The sequence below is a fragment of the Stegodyphus dumicola genome, chromosome 5 (assembly GCF_044657685.1).
Source record: "Stegodyphus dumicola isolate Sdum_Otavi_A_Nest chromosome 5, ASM4465768v1".
NCBI lineage: Eukaryota > Metazoa > Arthropoda > Arachnida > Araneae > Eresidae > Stegodyphus > Stegodyphus dumicola.
In genome coordinates this window covers 162091204-162118088 of record NC_140772.1, presented here as the reverse complement: position 1 = coordinate 162118088, position 26885 = coordinate 162091204, and the positions used below count along the sequence as shown (strand labels likewise).

Below are 26885 nucleotides of genomic sequence, written 5' to 3'. Positions count from 1 at the left end.
TTTCTCCAATATAAGTTTCATCTTCATGTAATATGTTGAATTTTAAGAAAGACTTGCTGTCTTTACTTAACATTCCTGGTCTACTAAACGCTGAATTTAGAAACTACCTTATGTGTACATATTTATTTCTTATGCAAACAATTTAGAGCTATACCAATATTTTATTACAAGAAACATTTACTTAAATATGAATAACAGCTTTCTTTTCTTTGAAATCAATGTTTACTGAATATTTTTCAAGATTAATAAAATTAAGATATATAGTTAAAGTTAAGATTATTACATTTCACAGAAGACAATTTTCTTTTACAATAAATGATACTCAAGTCTTTTTGTAAAAATTTTGAAACTACATTTAAAATAAATGGCAAAAGCATTTTATATATAAATATTACATATACTTGGGTAATCGCATCATAATTCTCTGCCTTCATTCAACATTAAACTTCATATTTTAACACTTCTTGCTACTAGTTTACAAAGAAGCTGGATCATTATTTTAGAACTACATCTGAATACTACTCTGCAGAGTTTAAGTACTTTTTATGAGGAAAATACCAATTTCTTTGACTCTCAGACACACATCTTAATTTCACTGCAACCAATAAAGCAGGGGGTAAAAACAATTCCAAAGAAAATGCCAAAATTGTTCCAATGAATAATTTCAGTAAGACTTATTACAAAACTTGGAATCCTTATGATACACTATTATCAATGAAATATCAGATTTTTAAGAAAATAATTCCTTAACATATCATTTCACTTATTTCACCCTTAATGATGGCATATTTAGCAGATTTGCCTATTATTCCAAAAAAACAGAATGATTGCCAACAGTCAAATGTCTGGTATTTTAAAAGTCAAAAACAAAATATTCTTTTGTATCCAGCCCTCACTGAAAAATACCAAAATTTTACAGTACAATGTCCAAAACAAACTGGCAAGACTAATGAAATATATTATTTTCTTGTCAAACATACTTTGTTTTATGGGATGTTAAGGTTAGACTGACCACATATTTTCTGCAAGCTTCAGTGAAATATATATTATAGAAATAGATTACATCATATCTTCAAAATATGTAATAAAACATTCATGAGAACTCTTTATTAAACTTCAAGAGATGTTAATTACAAGCCTTGTAAAAAGTAACGGAGTCTCGTATTTAAAATTCCAAACGGGTGGAAAGTCCAAGGAAAAAAAATGCCAGGTTCACCATCACACACATCCAACTAAGAAGTCTTCATATCAGTGTCATGAATGTCTCTGGCAAAGATTCACCTGAAATATAATTAAATTATTTCAAACAAAATGATTCCACTATGAAGCAGTGAATTTCATAAATAACAATATTAAAATGCAAGAACTCTAATAAAATTTTGGCAGCTTTTACTAGGTATTAATTTAAATAGCTTCTCCCTTGTTTAGCAATAATAAGTCCAGAAGGAAGTACAGATTACTTCAAATTTTTATTACTGCCAACTAAAAAATATCAAATTGGTATATTAACTTCTGCATCAGCAGCCAAAAGGACAGCATATGCAATGACTAAGAATGTGCAGCATACACCTATATTATCAAATTTTGTTAGTGAACCACTATCAGAATTAATTTCAAAGACAAAACTCGGGTAACCTTCACTAAAAAGGGGGGATTTACATATACTGCTGCATCAAGCAAAGGGAGCCGAAATTCGGGTTTTAAAAATCTGAAACATACTTTTGTTAGTCAATTGTTCATATACCATATGAAATATGACAAGTACAGACCACTAATTCAATGCTAAAATGACCAGTTATATAAACAGGATAAAATTATAACAGCAACATTTAAATGCTGACTATCAATTTTTTGCTATTATATATATAGCTATTTGTTCGTATGGCAGTATGCATTAAAAACATGTTTTTACAATTTTTGATTACAAGACGAAATACAAAGCAAAAATTATCCCTCATATGTGCACAATATATAATTGCTACATTATGTATCCTCAAATTCTTGTTAACTGGCAATTTTGTTAAGTTTCTTGATCAGCTAATATGAAAAACTCTTATATGAAACGTCTGAAATATCTTAGACACTATTTTTTTTTAACCTGGGTTAAGTTTTTTTTAAGCTCAATGTCAGTAATTCCAGTAATTTATGTCAGATATATATATGGCAATTCATTAAGATACTTAAAACTTCAGCTTCATTACAAGAAAAGCTATAATTATTTAGAATACCGAGCCTGACATATATAATAAACACAGCCAAAAAAAAAAAAAAAAGTACTTTAGATGCCTTACAATAAGAAATTCCATAACTAACCAAGAAACATTTCATCTTCGAAAAATACAGAGAAGTCTGAAAAATCAGGTATGAGGGAGGAGAATCATTAGGACTTCAGAAATTCCGAATCAAATTTAAATCTTGTAAAATGATGACAGGTAGAAGTGACACTTATTGTTTAGGAGAAAATACGCTAACCCCCACAGGCTGAAAGTGTGATCGCCGGCAGGATAAATATACTGGTTATCATATATTAAGGAAAAATCACGATTACTGAAAAGTTACATGTAAAATTTAATGAAACTTATCCACAATATACAACACATAGTAAGGTATCAAATACAGTCAAAAGTCGTTAATCCAGACACCCATAATCCGGACCTCAAAGCTACAGACTTTCTGCGTATGCGTCAACACATTAAGCGTTCAAGCATTCGCATAAGCGTTTATGCATGCGCATTTAATGTACAATGGACGGTATAAGCTAAAATTATCTATTTCAGTTAATGTTGCAGATTGCATAGTTCCTTAATCTTCGAATTGGATCCGGCTTATTTTTTGCAGACTGTTAGAGCAATTTTATAAAAGTAGGCGTGAACTTTCGATTATGTCAAATAGAATTTCCAATGCTGGAGCTGCCAAAGGATCTACAAAGCGAAAGTATGTTTCGATGTCCATCAAACAAAAAGTGAAATTGCTGCAAAAAATGGATAAAGGCATATCCTTTGTTTCTCTAACCATTCCGAAATCTGTTTATCGATTTCACGCTGCTCTGCCGGGGGGGAGGGGAGCACAATGAATTGGTAGTTGATCTGCCAGCACTATCCTTATCTTCTGCGCAGATGTTTTTATTTTCTTCAGCTTATAGTTCCTATCGCCGAACTCCCGACGAGCCCGGATTAAAGACTTTTGACTGTATAAGAAATTTCCAGACAAATATGATAGTATAGAAATCAGCACATGTATAAAATAAACAAATCAAAGGTATCAGTTTGCTATAGGAAAAGTACCTTCAATATGAAATACGATCGCCTCTAGAAGCAATACAGAACATACAGCAATGTGTGATGCTTTCAATTATGCGGTCTATCGGTTCCATAGGAAGCGAGAGCCATTGCTCTTGCAAAGCAGTTGCAAGTGCAACAAAGGTGTGAGGGGGCGGATTGAGAGCAGCTAGATGTCTTCCTAAAGCATCCCAAACCTGCTTGATAGGATTGAAGTCCGGGGATCGAGTTGGCCACTATGCGCATAATTGTTTCCTGTTGAAGATAATCATCTACGATACGAGAACTGTGTGGTCTTGCGTTGTCGTCCTGTAACAGGAAAGCATCACCTATTGTCCTGGCATATGGGCGCACATAAACATCAAGGATGTCATCTCTATAAATCTGAGCATTAACCGTCCCCCTTGGAAAGACAGAGGTCTGTGCATCCATCCAAAGAGATGCCACCCCAAACACAGACACTGCTCCTTCCGTATGCATTTCTTTCACGAATGTTTGACGGATGATAATGGATTCTAGGTTCTCTCCATATCAAATAACGTCTACTATCGCTTTCTAGACTAAACCTGGACTCATCCATAAAGAGAAACATCCTCCATTGATCAGGCATCCAGTGGATGTTGTCATGCCCACTGAAAACGGTCCCTCCTATGGTGTGACGTGAGCGGCACACAAATGGCTGGTCACCTCGCATACAACCTTTATGAAGCCTTCTACGCACAGTTGACGTTGGCATGAACCTTCCAGTGGCTGCAGCAAGAGAGGATCCAAGAAGAGTCGGAGTAGCGGTTCTATTCCTGCGTGCACATGTCGGTCATCGGCACTCGTAGCAGTTGGCCATCCTTGGCTGCACCTCCTACAAGCCGAATCTGTGGTTCATAGAACCACAGAAGGACTTGCATTTAACCACCTAGCCACTTCTGTTTGTCCTGCTTGTCTCCCAATGGCTTTCCATCGCAGTTCTGCAGGCAAATGATGCCTGGAGGTCATTGTTATGAATTGGCTATCTCAGATTTCTAATGTCACAGTGAAATATGTGGGCTTGCTCTCAGACATGCGACTTTTATGCTCCTCGCAGATGACGTATTCCAAAAGCATATTGCAGTTTACTCGGCTACTCTTACTTGGCAGCATATTCAAATTTTACATGGTTTGGCTTATTTTGAAGGAGTTATCATTATTTTTGTGATTTTCCTTAATTTATGATAACCGGTATATAATGTCAATGTATTGTCACTAGCTATAGCACAACTTCCAGGCCAATAAAGTGACATGCAGAAATCTGTTCAGGGAAAAAAAAAAAACTTTTTCTAGCACACTTGCTTATTTTTTGTTATACTCTCAATTCCTAAATTCAGTGGGAAAAGGTAGGATATTTCTTTTTAATCCCAGTGGTTTGAGGGTATGGACTTTGTACTGCACTTACATAAAATTTTCTTAGAATACTGATTACATTTTGTACAGAGAATTAATCTGAAAATTCGCATGAAATTGCTCATGTCTGCAAAACCTTTGAGTTAATAGCTATTGAAAACCTAGTTCCCAAATACAAAATAAAATTCTATTCAGTTACAATTCTGCCTAGCTCTACATAAATTCTCCAAATTATTTTTAAACCTTTAAAAACAGAAGCAAAATATAATTGACTACCACATTCATGCATACTTAACAAAAATTAGAATATTGCCTAATGCATGTACATGATTTGGCAAAACAGCAACTTATGTTTTATAGATTTTTAGGGCAACTACGTTGCAGGTCCCCCTTCTTTACAAGATTTTTTTAAGGATGATTACTGCCCCAAGTGCAGCTTTTAACTTAAAGCTCAGGGACATGCTCCTGAACTGCAAATATTTTCTCACAAGTGGGAAAATAAATTAGTTTTGCACTTACTAGGTATGCATTTGAGAATTTTCACATATCGAGCAATCCTTTTAACTTTATTTTTATTTAAGACACAAAATCAATTTACCTAAATTATATCTTAATAAATCTCCATGTCAGTCTTCTATACAAACTATTGCAGATTTTGTTATTTTCACTGAAAAGTATACACCTTGAATACATCAACAGATTACTAGAGTTTATCTTATGACTAACTTATGTTATTAGGGATACTCAGATAATCAGGCAGAAAAAAATTGCCCGAAACAGTTGTTCGGGCGAAACAAATGCGTGTGCGATATGGGACTAAAAAATCTAAACCATTATCCAAAACATGAGCAAAAGTTTCTTTTTTCACAAAAAGCAAGTAAACAATTCTTGATTATATATTCAAATCCTTGAATAAGATTTATATCTAGATTTCTCAGATGTGTTACTCATGTTCATGTTTAATAGTATAGAATGTAGACTACCCCTTGTATTATGGCAAAGTTGTTTGATTTATCGCCAAGTTGTTTCATTTATGGTAGTCTGAGTAGTTGAATGTTATGTAAACCCTATTGTGACGTAATCGGGTGTATGATTCTGGGAAATTTTGAATCATGGGATGTTAAGCGTTTTTGTGGTGTGTTGTTTGATTCTTTAGACGGTAAAATGGCCGAATGTAGTAAGATTAATATAAAGTTTCTGTTCAATTTAGAGGGAGGAAAAGAGCTTTAATTGACTGGTGTGTCAATGAAGGTTTACTTAGTAGCCATTACAGGTGTCCTGTATATAAGAAGGATAAGAGTCTAGTCGAACGTAAAAACAGTTTAGATGGGTTTGTAGGTAAAAAAGTTTAGATGGTCACTATGTTAAGCATTTGATTAGAAAAAGTACCTGGTTTGAAAAAGTCATTTGAGTATGACTGGTATTTTGATTTTTACATGGCTCTGGGTGTACGAAGAACTCGAAAATCATGGTAAGTGAACATTCGCTTTTGGTAGTACTTAAATGTATAACATGTTTTTCCTTTTTTATGTTATTTTATTGTTTGGTTTAAAATGTATTTTGAGATTGTATTTTTTGTTTGCCTATATTGTAAAATTTGGTGCTACTTTGACTTTTTAAGTGAAAATATATCGATGTGTACATAGACAAAGTAAAGGGAGTGCGCGATGCAAGTTTGTGCAATTCTGGGATTTTTTTTAAGTAAAAATAGGTCAATGTGTACATGGATAAAATTAAAAGAGTACACAATGCCATTTTTGCGCAATTCGAGGACTTTTTTTTTAAGTGAAAATAGGTCAATGTGTACATGGATAGAGAGTTTGTGCAATTGTTTGTCTTGTTATTTTTGCTTTGTGTAGCGGCGATTTTCGCTTCGCAAGCTAAAATAACGAGCCAAAGAATTGCACAAAATCGGTATCCATGTACCGCCAAAAATCGCCAAGGGGTACCCTAAAATATACTTTTATCAGAATGTAATATAAATTCAAACAGACAAGTTATAATGCAAGAATAAATAGACAAATTCAGTTAGCCTTATCCTATTCTATTTGATCAGTCCCTTTCCGAAATTTAAGCAGTTGCATAACATCGTTAAAAGCCATAGAAGCACTTGTTACAAATCTTGTTTTCCTACAGCTATTTAATTAAGAATTACCTTTGTTTATCTACATTAAAACTATTTTCACACTTCAGAAAAAAAGTCTATTACCTCCAACCTTATTAAATGAAATATATGCATCAAAGAATCCGAAATGTCAAACATAAACCGGACTAGATGATGACCGAATAGACATACATTTAGAGGATATAATACCATTGTGGAAATACATGCATATATGGCACTTGCGTGATCATTACTGTATTTAGATAAAGAATGTTTTCAAATATATAACTCTTATTATGGATAACTGTTCAAATTAATGAAGAATAAAAAAGAGAAGTATGAAAGTAAAGCTGGAGTTGCATATATCATAATCTAAGATACTATGATGAAAAAAGTACATAGATTTACTCAATCATATCAAGTCTCCTCAATGTACACTTTGCCTCGCGTAATTTTTCATCCAGCAGAGCTTTTACCCCAATACTAAACTGAAGCAGGAATTTTTTAAAAGCATTTTTTTATGCATAAGCAAAGTTTAAAGTTATAAAAACATCTAGCAGAAATAGCAATAGAAGCTCCCTAAGATTATATATTGTGCAGACATAGAAGACAAAAGTTTTCAACTTAACCAATTTAGTAACAATATATATAAAAGTACAATAAATAAATTTAATCCACACCAGAAACTTAAAGAGTGTAACATTATCATTGTCAAATTACACTTAGTTGACTATTCATTACTCCCAAGGGTTTTTCCTTTAAAGAATATTACACTATTAATGATACAATGGTGCTGCAATGGCACACCAAGGAGCAAACAAACAGGAACCAGAAGGAATAAGCCAGAGCGATGCGAGATACTTATACCTACCTGAAGTAAACATGATGTCATCTCACGGCAACCAATCAGCTATTGGCACGACTCAGCTTTCCAGATGATGTAACATTAAGTTACATTTTTTAATGCCATTTCCTTCTTGGAGTCTTAAAAAATTCCTTTAGAAGATTTGGTGACTTTTCACAATTCAAAATGGTGGAAAAAAATGCGCCAAGTCCTGCTTATCCAAGACTGTATTCTTATTCAAATTGCATTATTTCGGAAATAAGTTGTTTTTATATAATGAAGTAATATGGCTTAGAGGCCATACTTATTTACCTACAATATACACTAACTCTTGAAAGTTTTATGAAGTAAATGGAAAAATCCTAGGAGAGCTTACACCCTTGGCAACAAGCTGGTAAAGTGCACACTGCTTCGTGCATTTCTCAAAATCGAAAACTTCAAAATAACAAGTCAAAGAATTGCACAAACTCTGTATCCATGTGCACATCAACTTAGTTTTACTTAAAAAATAATAATAATTGCAAAAAATTAGCACTGCACACTCCCTTGACTTTATCCACATCGATACATGCCATAACCAAAAGCATTCGTGCCAAGGGTGTGGGCTCTGCTAGGATCCAACCAAAAATTTGGGGAAATCTTCGCTAGGCAGCACTTTACACAATTTTATCCATCTTGATTTGTGATAAATTGCCACATCATCAGGAGGAATTTTTTGATTTGAGGGGGAAATGGCATCAAAAGGTGCTTTTTAAAAATTTCCTCTATAGCTTAATATTGGGCCGAAAATTACGTAAGGCAAAGTGTAGTGTTTGCGCCAAGAAGCGAAACCATACACATGGAAAAAATTTAGTCATTGCTTTGATTAAAGTAAACCTACGTACTTTTTTTAAATCTTAGTATTTTAGATTATGATATATATAACTCCAATACTTTTGTTAATACTTAACATTAACTTGAACAATTATCTATAATAATGGTTATATATGTTTGAAAACCTTTATATAAATGCAGTAGTGATCACAAAAATGCAATATATATCACAAGTTAAAGATGAAAGTTTTAAAAAATTAAATATGCTTGTATTTCCAAAATATAACATCCTCGAAATGTATTCCTAGACATCTAATTATCATCCAGTCTAGTTCACATTTGACATTTCGGATTCTTATATGCACATAATTACACTTAATAAAGTTAAGAGAGTTAATTTTATTATTTTTTTGTTCAAGTTTGAAAATGGTTTTCATGTAGGTAAACAAAAAATAATTCTGAACTGCATAACTGCAGGGAAATAAGATTTGTAACAAGCTTTTCACAACATTCTACAATTGTTTAAATTTCTGAGAGACCAATCAAATAGAATAGGATAACCTTAATTGATAGGGATAATACACATGGAATAATGTGAGCCATAAGTTTGGAAAAGGAGCATATTTTATAATTTTCTTGTCTTAAACTAAAATTTTCAGGGATACTCAGATAACCGGCACTTTGCGAACTTCCAGAAATCGTGTTCACCTATTTGAGCGATAGGTGCCAAACAGTGGGCGGACAGTTCAGGTTGCAAGCTTAAACCTTCACTAAGCTAGGGAGAGAGGGAAAAGAGAAGGGATATTTTCTTACGCACTATACTTCGACTGTCATGTGCAGATGAATCTTCGTGCTGATCACTTGACTTTGTCAGTAGACGTGGTGAATACGCTCATAAGCTGTTTGTTGTTACATGTGATCATTCGCTATTTAATTATTTTGTTAGAACAAATAAAGAACTTAACAAAATTTTAGATTACTATTAAAATTATTAATGACTTAAAAATTAAATAATCAATTCATAATTATGATTAATTATATTTTATTAATAATTAATAAATTAAATATGATTAATTATATTTCATTCATAATTAAGAAATTAAATATGATTAATTATATTTCATTCATAATTATTATTAAATTAAATATGAATTGTGGTTTATCCCAGAAACGAAGTTCAGGAGACGGGCTCCCAGTTGTCGTTTAATTACCTTATAAATTATTTTCTAAAAAACTTAATGACCTTATAAATTAATTACCTTAATAAAACAAAGTAGATAACATATGGTCTTTTCCTAACTTATCTTCGCATTGGCACATTTTTTAAAACTATTTACTTATATTTAAGTATATGTTATGCCATAACAAACTGGAATTAATTTCTAAATAAATTAATTGTACTCCTAACACGAATTATTTAGAATAAGAAAAGCACTCGCGGGTTATTTGCACAAGTTGGGTTAGTCGGAACTCCAAGACGAACTACTAGGGTGCAACAGTTTTACTACTATCTTGCTGCCAGACACTCTGTATCATACAAGCAATTTTTTAATCCCTTCTAATCAAGTTTATATCAAAATAAAAAAACTTATGACTTTGAAATGCTAATAAGTTAATGTAAAATATTAAAGAAACAATATTCTGCTACTTTTCTATGTCAAGTATATTTCACCGATTTCTTTACATAGAGGATTTTGCGGATTAAAGTTCGGTGTATCAGTAAAAAATTTAAACTATTAAACAAAACATGAGCAAAATTCTTTCTTAGATAAACAAATAAAAGTTAATTAAATTTATATCTTTAAACCTTTGAATACGATTTATCTTCATAGTTTTTTCTGCTGTGTTGTTACTCATGTTAGTTTTTAATGGTAATGAATATACATATTGAAATTTTTGCATCACCGTATTTGCAACAAATACATAACCAAAATATATTCCTGAAATATGTTAGAAATCTTGTTTCCCTGCAGTATGCAATTCAGGATTACATTTCTTTGTTTACCTACATTAAAACTATTTTCTTGTTTCAAGAGGAAGGGGAAAAAGTTCTGCTTCCGTGCTAATAAATTCAAAAGATGCTGGTTTTTGAAAAACCTGTAAAAAAACGCGAAAATTAAAAAAAAAGGAAGGGGAGAGAGAGACAGACACCTGCTCTGTTGGTTAAGTCAAGATTATTTCAATGAAGGGTTACAGTTAAGCTGCACTGGATTCGCTTTGTGGTTGTGCATGTCTTGAACATAGGAAATGTTAAACATTGCTCTTACCCCAATAAGATTAATATTTGTTTACATTTTTTAGATAATAGAATCACACAGACAAAAAAATCAGTCTTCGGGTTAGTACAGTATTTGCATTAAGGCTTCATTAACACGAATGATTTCGCCACAGTGGTATCCAATTTATTGCCGATTTAGTTACAAAATTCAGATAACCTTTTCATTCAGTTCATTTATAAACAACATTAAAGACACACATATTAAAACACTTTTTTCACACAGTCATCTATCAAATTTAATTTTTGCAAAAACTTTTATTATTGAAAAAAATATCTGCTACTTTATCAATGCAAAATTATGTTAATAAAAATATAAAATACGTTTATATACATTTTTACTGTTTATGCAAGTAATTTTGATCAAACTAATTTTTCTACAAAATATCGATTATTAACATGGAATCGATTTTTCACGAAATGACGTAGGCGCAAAAGCCCGCGAATTTTGACCTCTCACAACTCTGAACCTACATCATTTTGGTTGAGTGCTCTGTGTGCATCACTTCAAAAGGAATCACCTGCCAAAGCAAGTATTTTTTCAATTAAATTTTTATCTATTTGCATCTATTAATATTTGCATATTTGAATTACTAATTTTTATTTCTGTAACTTAGGAATATTTGTAATTTTTTCATATTTCAGAAGTTATTAATATTTATTTCTGCATTTTTTCCCCTGTACCTAAGCCTTTATTCCTGTATGTTATCAGTGTTTTAGTTTGATATATTGTTAGCTTAAATTTAACATCTTTTTTAATTTAAAAATAATACATTTAATTTAATATTTTATTTGATTTATTTAATTTCATTTTGTTAGGTTCTATTTTTCCTTTGCTATGGCTACTTCATCATTAATGCAGAAATTGAAATACTTCAACATGACAGGAATGTCATTGATTAATGATGAAGAAAAGGCAATTATTTTAGCAACAGAAGCTGGCTTGCTTCCGAAATAAGAGGAGGCCCCACCTTGCCCAAAATGTGGTCATAAGATGAATGCCAATTCCAGGAAAAAAGCAAAACTTGGCTGGAGATGGATTTGCAGCAACAGGAATAGAGGCAAGTGTCCAGGAATGGTTAACCCCGTTCTGCTTCTCATCACAGTACACAACTTGGTGGAGCAGGTAAAGGATTCTTAATTTTTTCCTGTATTTATTTTGTCTCACAAATTAACTGAGCCATGTACACTCATGTCCAAAATTATCTTTACATACCCAAAAATGATGATATTCAATGAAATATTGAATCAATGTGATCCGTATTTGCAGGGAATGTTTGAAAACCAAGCCTAATTAGCATTATCCAATCAAAAGTAATCAAACAGTTTGTGATATGCAAATCTAGGCATTACGTCATCCAAGGGTAAATCAAGCGCTTTGCGCAAACTGAATATTTGAGTGAATTTCTTCAACATAGCGTTTGATTTCAGTGTGTAGGGACTCAAAGCGGTTTGTTATGGCTTCGAAGTATCATTTGGAAGAATCTGTAAAGTGGCGAATTATCGGCCGTTTAGAAGCAGGGCAGTCAATCATGGAAACAGCCACATGTCTGAATATTTCAAGACAGACAGTCTCTAAGCTATGGAAACAGTTTCAAAATGATGAAGTGTTGTAAGGAGGCCTGGACAAGATCGGAAACGAATGACAACTGCTTCTGAAGATCGGTATCTGGCATTAACTGCCCGTCGTAACAGAAACAGGCTACTGCTCGCCAGTTAAGTTCAGAGCTTGCAGCCGCCACTGGAACTGTTGCATCACGGCAAACAATATACAGAAGGCTTAATGGAAAAGGCCTTTATGCCAGAAAGCCAAGGGTATGTGTTTTACTGTCTTCACAGAAAAAGAGGGATCGCTTTAATTGGTGTAAAGAACATCAAAACTGGACTGAACATCAATAGTCCCATGTTCTCTTTACTGATGAGTCGCGGTTTAGTTTAACTGGTGATTCTAAACGTGTTTACATCTGGAGGGAGTCAGGAACACGAAATGATCCCTCGAACATTGTGGAACGTGACCGTTTCGGCAGTGGACGTGTGATGGTATGGGGTGGAATAATGATCGATGGACGTACGCCCCTACACGTGTTCAGCAGCGGATATGTGACAGGCCAGATATATCGAGATGAGGTCTTAGATCCTTATGTAAGACTTTTCAGGGGTGCATATGGACCTGACTTTTTATTTATGGATGATAATGCCCGTCCACATTGAGCAAACCTCGATGAATTCCTTGAAAGTGAAGACATTAAGCGAATACCTTGGCCACCAAACTCTCCTGACCTTAACCCGATAGAGAACTTATGGGACTACCTTGGAAGAGCAATTGCACATATACATCCTCCTCCTAGAAATGTAAATGCTCTGAAGACGGCATTGCTGTAAGAGTGGAGATTAATTCCCCAAACTGTGGTTAACAACGTTATTTCCAGCCTTAAAACACGTTGTGATATGTGTGTACAAGTCAGGGGAGATCATATTCCATATTAAATTTGTAAGACTTAATTCTTTTTCTGAATCATTCCTTTTTTTCTTAACTCTCTTTGTCATACTTTATTACCATTTTTATTGTTTCATGCTACAATTTTATATCATATGAGGAGATCTTCAATTTTTTCTTTTGCATTTATGTGTCATCATGTTATGTATGATTCCACGAAAATTCATTAAATTTTAAGTCATAGTCTCTGAGAAATCCGTGAATTTATGCATGTAAACATAATTTTGGACATGAGTGTATTTAATTCAACTTTTAAGGAGATATGCATTTACCTTATATTTTAAGTCCCTTACATGTTGAGTGATAAAATGACTGAATACTCGTAGTTTAACCGTAATGAAGATCCTAGCAAACAGGCTGGCTTCACTCCCAAGAGTATTCACAGTTTTCACCATGTGTAACATGAATACAAGTAAGTTCCCCTAAAAAGTACTCCATGAAGGCACCTCTCCTTTTAGGCAAATAGCCCTTTATTGCATTCCTATAATGTAAATAATAATTAGTTATATTTCAGGATACTTATGTATTAGCCAATACTTACAGATGCACTGCTAACAATACACTGCAGTGATGCTTTCTTTAGAATACTGCAGATGTTCCGAAATAATAGTTCCAGAAAGATGCCAATTGTTAAAATATAATAAACATTTTTATTTAATTTTCAGTTTGCCGAAGAACAGCAAATATTCCAGTTGCAATGCTTCAAATTGCAGATGATAGAAATCGTATAATGGAAATGTTATCGACTGTTCAAGATGTAACTGAGCTGGGAATTGGTTGGTGGAAAGTTGCTTGCCTAGTTATGCAGGAGAATTCATGTGGATGAAAGCTGCAGGTTAAGTTACGCTAAGACATTTTAACATATTAAAGTCAAAAGGGCTATCTGTGTAAAAGGAGGAATGCCATTGTGAAGGACGTTTTGAGGGAAACTGGCTTATACTCGATGTACACATGGTGAAGATTATGAAAACAGTTTGCTCGCCTGGCAGACACCATTTTATTGCAAAATTGTGATATGTTTCATTTACCTTTTATTTGCCTTGCAGGTAAAACCATTTTAGTTGATGAGACATTTCTTATCAAGCATAAGTTTAACAGTGGGTGGGTTACCAAAAACATGACAATAACTGTTTTAAGGAATATATTGTCGAGAAGACAAAGGGCTGTTTTTTTAGAGTTAATGGGAAAAGCAAGCGAGATATATGGACATATATAAAGCATCATGTTCATCCAGAAACTTCAGTCATTTGTACAGATTCAGCTAAACAGTATAAAAATATAGAAAGCATGTTCTCTGGAGCTGTTCACAAGACAACAAATCACAGCAAAGATAATTAAATCACTTTGTTTTCATATCTGAATATGTTAATAAATTAACAATTTGTGAATACTTATTTTACAGGTCATGTGATTGGTTAATCGGTTACAGTCAGCTTGTTAAAAAAATATGTTTATGAAGAAATTTTCTAATGTTAAATAATTTCCTCAAGAATCTACACAAAAGCTTATTGACATATTTCCATTACAGGTGAATTTGTAGCTAAAAAGGATAAATTCAATACGATAAATCAGTTAGAAAATGAAAACAATTTTTAAAAGAACAATTGTTAATAGACGCAATGATCAAAGTCTGAGACAGTATATGGCCCTTCATTATTACAAGCGTTTTCGTTTGAAGCAATTTCAATATCCGGACGAAAAAAATTACCAGTTCCTACAAGATATTAAAATTGTATATCCTGTCTATGGAAAAAATGGTTTAGAGTTGAAATTTATAAATGAGCCCAACAGTGGAAAAAATGGTTTAGAGTTGAAATTTATAAATGAGCCAACAGTACAAAGTGAGGATATTGAAGATTTAATGCCACCAAAAAAAGCTGCTCGTCAAGATGATGAAATGCAGTTTATTGAAGATGGTGATGATATGTGGGGTAAGAATAAGCAATTTTTCATTTTAATTTATTTTAAGAACTTGATTCTTTTTCTAAAATGCATCATAAAAAGTAAACAATAAGATATAGCATTTTTATTATTATCGGCTTACATTTAGCAATAAATATGACAGCTTTAAAGGCTGATAAACCATGGCAAAAAAGACAGTTTGCATAACACAATGCAATGTAAATGCAGAAGTCAGACAGCTTTTTAAAAGCAGATAATTACTAAAAATAGCATTTGGTATTAACAACAGCTGTTCAAAAGTACAAGTAGCAACTGCATGGTGATACATGCACCACAACTATGACGGATTTCTTTTAAGAGACATACATTGATTCTCTTGAAAAATGTATCAGCACAATTGGTGTTAATTCAAGAGTACTTGATGTGGGCATCTTTTAAAGTCTATGCCAGACACTTCTTCAGTGTTATGATTTATATATTGCAGTTGACCATTTTTAATTTTAATAATTCTTGTAAATAACCATCAATACGAAAATCTTTCATCCTCCATACTATTGTGTTCCTGTGATGACATTTGACAATGTATACTGAAAATTATTAAGTTTGCCATGTTCTGTCATCCCTTAAACTTGTGATATAAATTCTGTTACGCCCTGTACATATATATATAGAAAGAGCTTTGCAAAAAAAAGTAATAAGTGCATGTTTTTCAATTGCATTTCAGAGTATGGAAATTAAAAATCCTGCAGCCCTTTCATAAATAAATACAGCAGAATTACAGGTTCGAAAATGTAATTTATTTCCTAAGTATTTTTGGGAAGCACTAAATGTAAATATATACAAAAGAAGGCATTTACACATTTTTAGAACAATTTGGAGGCCATTTAATTATGTTTAAAATGTAAAGAGTATTTTTTTTATATGTTCAATATGATAGCTTTTTTTCCGGCAAGCCTGCCCAGAAAATGTCCATGATTTCTCCGAAAGAAGGGCTTTTCATAATATTTCCATGGGTATTGATTTTTATTCCTCGTCCATAACTTTCCAGATTCCATCTGTTGTGATGGCTTTGCACTTAGAAAGCTTAGCTCTTTATGAGATCAGAGGCACAACAGTCCACGTGTGATTTTTTTTAAAATTCTGATCAAAATTCTAAAAATATGTAAATACCCTATTTGTATATCATTTCTTTATTATGTATCTTATTTTTCTTGTAACAGTGATTTCATTTTTATATTGTTAAGAATTTGGTATTTAAAAAGGCTAATGTTAGTTCAATTACAAATTAAATGGTTTTATTTCTCGCGCAGTACAGCGCGTGACGAATATTAAAAGAAAGCTAAGCCGGAAATTGAAAATACAAGAGCGCGCGCATTAAATAAATAAATATCTCTTTTTGATTTCGAGAAAGTACTGAAAATTCTAGCACGTGATTTTAAAATCTTATAAAAGGAGGAAAACATCTCAGTTTGTAGTAGTTGCTTAGTTTGTTGTTATTTAGAAAACTGCTCGTTGATTGTAGCGAATTCGCGTTCTTTAGCTGTTTTGAATTACGTTCTATTGGATATTTGAGTAGTTAAAAGATAACTACTGAGATATTGTAATACTGCATGATAATTTGAGAATATTTAAGCATTTTTGTTGTGATAATAATAAATTTTTGTTCATTTTTCATCGGACTTGTGCATTCATTTCATAACGAACCCGTACGCACGCAACAATATCTTGACTGTTATACTTAAAAAAACATTTTTTGCCTCCCTTGGTTTTTGAATTTTTCAGGTTCGGAGGATTATGGCTCTTGGCGACACCTCCATAAAAAAAAAAAACGCATCACGATTCCTACCTCCTGATGTAGGTTTGCACTTGATGTACAGACATAATTACTTTCAAAAATTTTAATATTTAATGTATCATATTGCTTAATTTGTTATGCATGTCATGCTTCGCAATAACCAATTTCTTCATGATTATAATTCAACTTTCATTTCCTTAAAACTGAAATTAATACTTCAAAGTAACAATTGAAATATTTAGCATGCTTCTTTAAGAGTATTTTACAGTTTCTGTTTTTTAAAGCAAGTGCAAACCTACTTCTAACGTGATGTGGAAATGGAATCTATTTATCCCCACCTTTTTAATTATGGAATATTTTAAACAGATGCTGAAGCCAGTTTTTAAGAATGTTAAGTACGACTCTGAGTGTGTGACCTGATATGAGGAGGATAATGCAAAACAGGGATTATAACTACTAGATTTGTGTTGCATGCAGTGTGAACATTTCATAAGTGTACAACAAAGTGATTTGGATTAATTATTTCAAAACATGAACCTCAGATGTTAATATTTCAAGAAACTGTTTTTTAGAACAACTACAAATATCAACAAAAGTATAATAAAAGGATATACAATACGTTATGCACAACTGCAATGGGGTAAGTTAAAATTCTTGTACCTATTTTTGCATTCATTCATTCATATATTTTATTATAAATTTGTTGGTAATATAATGTGAATGGATAATTTTATATAAGATATTTATTCTACATAAAATGCTAACATAAGTTTATTTTAATATAGAGTAAAAGTAAATCTATAACGAGCGGTTTAGTTCATCAAAATAAAATGTCATCGAGTTATCTGAGTATCTCCAAATAATATATTGATGTATATTTTATCTTTTAAAATTTTTAACGTTACTTTCGTGATAAATATTCCATTTGCATAATCTTTACTGCATTTAAATGAATAACATGTTTTCAAACATATTTAACTATTATTATAGATAAGTGTAGAAATTAATGGTCAGAATTAAAAAAGAGAAGTATTAAGGGTAATAATGTTGGAGTTATATATATCTTCATCTAAAATAGTAAGGTGAAAAAATGTATGTAGATTAACTTTACCATATCAACAACTAAATTAGTTTTATGTACATTGTTTACCTTTTTAACGCAAACACATTATTGTATTTAGCCTCAGGCGATACCTTTTTAACGCAAACGCATTATTGTATTTAGCCTCAGGCGATTTTCGCCTAGCACCGGTTTCTCCCTTATGTCCAGCTCAGGAGAGAAATTTTGGAAAGCGCCTTTTGACGTCATTTCCCTCTTGGCATCAAAAAAATCCTTCCGAGAAATTATCTTATTCTAATTACAGGTGTAATTAATTTAAGAAAATAATTAACAGCAAATTCAAAACATCTACTGACAAAGTCATGTGATCATCAGCACAAAGATTTATTTGCTAAGTCATGACACCCAATGCAAAGTACCTACATACAGAAAAGAAAATATCTGTTTTCCCTATCTTAGTTAACATCTGAGCTAGCAACCTGAACACTCTTCCCACTGTTTGGCAACTATTGCCAAATTGGCAAATGAGATTTCTGGAACCTCGCTAAGTGCCAGTTATCTGAGTATCCCCAGAGGATGCAATAGATTATAAGCAGCTTTACTTTGTTCAAATTTTTAAATATCAAGAAATATTATTTTATATAGACACAATATAGAAAAATCAAATTACCTATTTTAGGTAGCCATCTACTTAGACCTTTCACGCATCTTCCTCCTTTTACGCTTTAGCCTTCGCATTCTCTTCTTTCTCCACTAGAGATAAAAAATTTTAAATAAATCTTAAGAGTAGGGCTATTTGCTTATAATAAAATCTATTGCCAAAAAAAATTTACCCTATGCAGTATTCATATAATAAAGTTGACATATCCTTCCAACATGCATCTTAACAAATGCTTCACATTTTGTCAACTTCCAAGATATTTGAATGGTCTATTTTATTATACCATCCTTACAATTCTATTTAATTCTGCATTGTTTAAAAATAAGTTACGTATTTTTGCAATCAATATTGTTTAAAAAAAGATTCTTTTGCACTGAGAGGCCAAATTCTGTTCTCTCAAATATCTGGGACATCTGTGTTACTAATGAATTTCTATTCAAATAGATTTCCTCCCCTGCTAAATAGAACATTACTGCACTAACAATAACCTAATTAAGTGATTTTTTATCTTGGAGTTGTGCAGTTTCCCATAAGGACAACTGCTAGCATCATTAGCTAAACGTTGATGCTAAACAAAGGAGAGGGAAGGTTCAAATAAGACACTAGTTGCTTTAAAACAATGACTGCCATGTCATTCAAGTCCCAAAAGCAACCATTTACTAATGTGATGCAGGAAGGCATCAGGCAGAAAAACGCAGCCATTCAGGCTACTTGACAATGTCTAAACATACACACAACTTTCCTGTCAAAGGGTTAATCAGGCAATTTTCATCTAAATTAAGCCTACTGTAATATTACTGAGCTCCTAAGGTAGAAAAAAAAATCTTGTTTAAAAAGTTAACAGGTTTCTTGGTTAATTAAAAAGTAACATTACAGCACTATAAGGACAACTTCATGATGTGGATATTTTTTTGACATAACTTCCTTTTTTACACTAACAAAGCAAGTCAATGGAAACCTGCCAAAGGGGGTTTCTTCTTGATTTATTTTACCAGCCTCCATAGTGGACCCTGGTGTTTGTTAGCAAGAGGAATTTCTCTAACATACACGCATTATTATAACACTATGCACTAAATGCTTTTCATTTAAATACACTGTCACCAAAAGGATTCTTTGCAGATGTATGATAGTTTCAGACATCTCTAATTTTACATGTGAAAGAAACCTCAAGATTACCCAAATAGACATTTGTACATCACCAACAAAGGTTTTCACAATTCAGGCTTGCTTACACAGAAAAATAAAAGAATTTGATTCAGTAAGCTACTGCTACAAATGAATTAAATAAGATCAATATTTTTTTCCACTAAAGCCTATAAAACAAGTATATTTCTAGCACTAAAATTTATAAGAAATATGGGCTGATCTTTGGAATATGGTAACTGGTAGTTTGGCAACATTTTGGAGGCGATAAAGGTTACTACCTAGGACTTTGGTAATAATGTGAGCACTCAGCTCCGATTACGCATTATTTTATGTGAGGGAAATGAGAGATCATGAGATATGTCAGGTGACATTAATGGACGAAATACAGTTGTTTAATCGGACAAGGGGGGGAAATCTGGAAATTTCGTATTTAGCTATATTCTGTTTTGTGCGAAACTGGACATTAATGGACGAATTACAGTTCTTTAATCGGAAAAGGTGGTTAATTTGGAAAACCTTCACTGTGTGTTGTGTGAAATAGTGCTGATTAATTTTCGGATTGCATGGTGCTATGTAAAGTGAATTATAAATTTTTAATGTGTTTATCTGATGATGATAATAATAAGTTGAGATTGTGTGAAAGGAAGGATATTACAAGTTTAAATGGCAGTGCAAGAAATATGGTGAAAATGGACATTTTGTGAAAAGGAGTGTAAGGAAAAGTACATGGTTTGCTGAAAGTAGTTTTAATATAGGTGAAATTTTATTAATTTCTTATTACTTGGTGAATAGCCTTCCAGTTGACTACTGGATTTAGGATTTAGAAATTAGCAGTAGTACTGCAGCGACATAATGAAGATTCTGAAGAAGATCAGGTAAGTTAGTATTTTTAATCATTTGAGGATATTTTTATGCATTGTTCTAAATGTAAGGAGTAAATAAATTAAAATGGTATTATTTGAAAATTGTTATTAGCAATGATTTAAAGTAATTAGGATTGTAATCTAATTTTTATTAATTTAATGTATGTGCTTACTTATATTTTAAGTAGTTTTTTAATTTAATTATATTTTAATGATCGTGATTTTATGAGTTATATGTTTGTAGTATTTTGGAATATGTTTGAGTAGTATACGTTGAGTATTTTCATGCATTTTCGTGAAATTTTTGTAATTTATGAGAAAAAAGCAGTGTACATGGATATAGCGAAGAGTGTGCGCAATGCCATTTTTGTGCAATTGTGGGATGTTTTTATAAGTAAAAATAAGTCGACGTGTACATGGTTTATGTGTATGTGTTATTGTGAAAAACGTGCAAGGAGTTTGCGATTGTGCACTTTTTCCCAATTTTGCAGTGAATATTTGTCATGATTAAGCAGTTTTGTTAGATAAAATTTCTAGTATAAGTGTAATTTGGCTAGTAGATTGTTGGAAAAAGTGTTCAGTAAATAAAAAGAAACATGTCTCTTTACTTCATGAAGACAAAATGGCGGCGGAAAAAAAAAATAGAGGTTTGCTGTAGCAGAGTTGGTCGCCAAAATTTTGCCAAGTTACCATAATCCAAAATATGTTCTACATACAACGAATTTTCTTTACTGGAAGATTGGCAAACTTAGATATTCCAGATAATATACGCTTCAATTGCACACTGCTACAAATGAAAAAAAATTTCCTTAACACGGTGGGTCCATCAATGACAAAGTTGTAAAGTCGCTTAGCAATGAAAGTTTGACCTGGAACTGATTTCAAATAAATAGGCTGGCTGCAAGTACATTTTTATGGGTTTCCCATGTGTAACATGGATACAAGCTTCAATACTTCCACTACCAAACCTGTTTGTTACCTTATGAATTTTTTTCAGGAATTTTGCCCATTCTGATGGGTTATAATTGTAGTGTCCTACCATTAGATGGGTGAAACACATAACAAAACTTACCACCCTTTTGTTTATGCTTTCTGGATATAAAATTTTATAAATATCTTACTATCTTAACCAAATATACCATAACAGTGCAATCTCATATTCGCTGAATCCCGATAGCTATTTTTAATTTCATTTACAGTTTGAATAAATCAGCAATATTGGCCAACAGGGCTTGCATTAATAAATGTATACCTTGATACATATTATATTAGATGCATAATTATTCTAGGCTTGAACAAGCATTATCTCTGCAAGCTATCTTTAAATTCATTTTAAAAAATGCAATTCCAGATTCATTCCTTTTCACGTAACATTAGAATTGCAAGACAATAAACACAACCTATATTTTAAAATGATTTCTACCAGAGTTTAAATGCAAATTAGTTCTTTTCATGCACTTGCTAATTAATTAAAGCTATATTTCTATACAGGACAGATTATGAATTGATCATTATCTCATCACCTTTCAGAGATTGCAGATGACTACCGGAATCACAGTTGCAACACAAAATATCAAATACTAACTGAATATATACAAGAGTTACATTTAAAACTGTTCCGATTTTAATTTCAGACAGACTAATGTATTTTTTTTAAATGGCTGCATTACTCTTTTAAGAGTACACATTTTTCAAAACATTAATATAGTTTTACATACTATGTGTGCATATGCAAGGTATAAAATTACTAAAAATGAAATATGCTGAAGCAGTTATTAACCCGTGGGAAGGCGCGTGGGGTGTATCATACCCCAACCCTACATAAAAGTGGAATATTCCTAACTTGTGAAACTGAAATTCTGTGCTGCTTTCAGTAGCTGAGTTTCTAGTTGTGGTTGACTTTCAGAACTTTTTCTTTGCCTGTGTGTTTCAGAAAAAGATTTATCGTTATTTTGTTGGAACTGGGGCATGACACACCCCACGCGCCTGTTCGTATAAGTGTTTTTCTGACTGAATATTTAGTTCAGAAATTTATTTCTAGAGCGCAACAAGTAAATATTTCTACTCGCAAGTTATTTCAAAGTACTTGACATTCAATTCTTAAAAATTTTTAACTGCGTTATGATAAAAAGAATGAGTCCCTATGAACTGGAAATGCAACGCATGCGAGATTTATTAGAAATATTTGAAAGCGATGAAGATTGCATTTCGGAAATTGAAGATGAAACTAAGAATATTTTCTACAATGTTTTGGTTTTGAAAAAGATAAAACATTAATTCCTGATGTTCCTAAAAAAGGAAAAACTGTTCTTATGCTTTCAACATTATATAACGATCATACTAAAGATACTATTGGAGAAAATAAAACGTCACGAATTATGTTTTAATAGTATGACTAAATGCTTGAATTATATTACATTCAACTGCTAATCCACCAACAAGAAACAGAAGTCTGTTTTTGAAGGACTTAGCATTACAATTAATGAAAAAAGTATTGAACAAAGATCACAGATTAATACTTTTCCACGAAATTGACATAATGCATGCAAAACAAAAAGCAGAAGTTTTGATGAAGAATTAAAACGAATACATGAAATTCGAGACAACTAAGTATGAAAGATGTGTTAAATTTTTTGCCCTCGCGCCAAGGACAGATGAACGTGAGTGTAATGTTTAAAATGTGAAAACATTCTGTGCCAAGAACACATGAATGTATTTCGTTCAAAGTGTGAAGAAATAAAATAAGCAATGTGTATTAGAGATGCAATGAAACTTAGAGGCATGATGCTTATTATTTTCATTTATCTTAATTTTAACTCTAAGATTATTTCGGAAATTAATGTTTTGAAACCCAATTATTATTCACTTATTTATAATACACGAGAACAACAACAACAACAAAAAAAAAGTATTAAAACTAAATAATACTATTTTTATTGTATTTTAAACATTGGGGTATGTGATACCCCACGCGCCCACTCTAGTAACTTTTCTTGGTGCGACTTCCGCCGGGTTAACAATACAGAATGTTTAAAGCAAACATTCAGTTTGCTTTAAACTTGCTACAATAAATAGTAACTTTCATCTAGAATTCTGTTACATATTAAGGAACAAACGTCTGGATCGTTATACGTACCTCTTCGGTAACTGTCCTAAAAAATCAAAGTAGAAAACAAAAGAATGCAATATACTACCAATACACCTTGTATGCAAATTCACACATTATAATTAAGTAATTACCACATTTCATACGCGATTCCAGTACCATGAGTCGCATTGTCTGATAGACAGTTTTAAGAAATACAGAAAACATGGGTTTTATTTGAAGTAATACAGTCATGCAAATATGACTTCTAATACAGAATTAGAATAACAGTTCATTTAGATATATCTTTCGATATAAGGATAGCGACCACGTGGTGAAGTTACTGAAGTAAATTTATTCAGAAAAGAACGTTTTTCTTATTGTAAACAATATTGTCACAATAAGAAATGTTATTAAGAATATAATTTATTAAGAATGTCTATATTAAGAATATAGAATAAAATATTAAGACTAAAGATTTTTAAAAAAATAAGGCAACCATAGAACATCTATTTCACAAAAATCATTATAATAATAATAAAATAAAGAAATATGAAAAACTAATAATATTTACCTTAGCTCGCATTATAACTTATTAATTTTAGAGTAAATGCAAAGTTAAACGGAAGGAAAAACGGGAAGATTGAGAGAGATTAGACAAATGCCACTACCGCTCACACGAAACGAACGGAGTAATTGATTTGTGGGGTTACGATTGCTTTATAACCATTTCATGGTCACAGTTAAAACTGAAATTTCCGCCAAGGGAAACATTTGCGAAATATTCAGCTAATGTATTTACATTATTAAATAGAAGTATATTTTAGAAGAAAATTTCGAGGAGATTTTAGTTCTCTATCATTACCAGTTTTTGCCTAAAGACATTGAAATATATTAGTTTGCATATGGCAGATATACTATGCATTTTAAATTTAACTGCTCCTTTACAGTTGAAATATAATAATAGGTTATATATAATATGGCCAAACAATTTCAAATTTTTAACACTGCACTTTTAATTTAAATTGTTTTGAACTGCATTTGAATACGTGTACGAATTTTTCTCTTCTCCCAGGGATGAATGGTAGGATGGTTGTTCATGTGTGAAATAAAGGAGACGTTTCTATATAGTATTTCTTCAAATTCTCCACCCAGATTTTAAGAAAATTGAATTTTCAGCCCTCATATCCATTACTAAAATATTTAAATTTTTTCACAAAAGTTAAGATCGAATCCTTCCTTAGGCACCGACGCTACTTTAGTCAGCTTTACTTTAGTAGTTTAGGTAGCTTTGCTGTACATCTCGTTTTTTTATCATTTAATTTCTCTAGCGTATGGGGAGCATGTTATTCGCAGACTAACTAAGAACATATAGAGAATTTGAGTTTTAGAAAGCAGCGCCTCCTTTTACACAAGCGCCTGGCGCCAGCCACCACCCCAAGCTCTTATTGGACACGACTTCTGATGTCATACAGTGACGAAAAGAATTCTCTGCAGCATTTTTGTGCGCCAAAAGCTTGAGCTCGAGGTATTTTAGCGCTGAAACAGGCGAAGCAATGGAATAATTTGTTATATTTGCGAAAAAATTACAAAAATAAAAAGCAGCTTCAGAAATATATTGTTAATATACAGTCGGTCACAAAAGTATTCGAACACCGGTACCCATTCAGAAAAATTACTTTTCCGTTGAGAAACAAAATTGTCTCCAGAGTCCATCTTGGTTCGATAGAAAAAAAAACAAAAGGATGGTTCATGTCCAAAATTGGCTAGGTGTATGAAACAAAATACAACATGACCTATCTGGGTGAGATGGGAAACAAAATGGCTGCTCACGTGATCCATTATTGCGCTCACAGAAAACGCAAAGTGTCGCTGCGGCTCGTCTCGGTTCGCGAAGAGTGAAAACCCAAAACGGTCTGCAGTGTCTATCTTTGTTGGATGAGAAAACAAAAGGATGGCTCATGTCCAATTTATTTAGGTGTGGGAAAAAATATAACGTGACCTATCTGGGTGAGATGTCTCCAGCGATCCAGTATAGACTTTTTCCCCATCTGCAATAGGTGACATCTATAAACAATTTCATTGAAATCTCCTCGAAATATAAGAAACAGCTAGCTCGTGAAATTGTAAGGTATTCCCAAAGAATTCCACTTCTTGAAGAAGGAAAAACATCCTAGATGCAGATGAGGTAGAGAGAGAAAGAAAAAGCATGTTGCACTATGGAGAGCCCGCACGGTTCTGAACAGAAAACGTGGAATGCTTTTATAGAAAAGAGTTGAAAGTGAAAGTAAAAGCCGATTGGAAATTTTTCACTTGGTTGCCGACTGGGAAAAATTTTTCAAAGCTCAGAAAAAAAAATTTGAGATGTAAAAAAAAAAAAAAAAAAAAAAAAAAAAAAAAAAAAAAAAAAAAACCACTTTTTGTTAATTTTTATCATGTCTTCTAGACATGATAAAAATTAACCCTACCCCCTTTTGTGTGGGAATGTTGTCTCACTGTTTCTAAAAATAGACCATGTATACCAATATACTACAAACGGACTTGAACGCCTGTTCTCAGTATGTAGCTATACAAATTTGAAGGTAAAATTAAAAAAAGACATCTTTTTGGGGAAAAGGGAGTAAATTTGTATAGGAATATACTACAAACGGAATTTGAGGCCTGTTTTCAGTATATAGCTATACAAATTGGAAGGTAAAAAAAAATAATTTTCGGGGGGGGAGGCAGTGAATTTGTATAGGAATATACTACAAACGGACTTTAAAGCCTGTTTTCAGCATATAGCTATACAAATTGGAAGGTAAAAAAAATTAAAAAAAAGACATCTTTTTTTTCGGGGGGGAAGGCAGTGAATTTGTATAGGAATATACTACAAACGGACTTTAAAGCATGTTTTCAGCATATAGCTATACAAATTGGAAGGTAAAAAAAATAAAAAAAAGACATCTTTTTTTTTTTCGGGGGGGAGAAGGCAGTGAATTTGTATAGGAATATACTACAAACGGATTTTAAAGCCTGTTTTCAGCATATAGCTATACAAATTGGAAGGTAAAAAAAATAAATAAAAGACATCTTTTTTTTTCGGGGGGGGGAAGGCAGTGAATTTGTATAGGAATATACTACAAACGGACTTTAAAGCCTGTTTTCAGCATATAGCTATACAAATTGAAAGGTAAAAAAAAATAAAA

The 26885-nt window shown here is 32.3% G+C and overlaps 1 long non-coding RNA gene across 1 annotated transcript; it reads right to left on the bottom strand.

Annotated features, from left to right (window-relative positions):
• Positions 1 to 1078: 1078 nt before the first annotated feature.
• Positions 1079 to 24430, bottom strand: LOC118184863 (uncharacterized). The gene is made up of 3 exons (XR_004757497.1): positions 24272 to 24430; positions 18613 to 18695; positions 1079 to 1281 (listed from the first exon to the last, which is right to left on the bottom strand). It is a non-coding gene; the product is annotated as an uncharacterized LOC118184863 (long non-coding RNA).
• Between the last annotated feature and the right edge of the window lie 2455 nt (positions 24431 to 26885).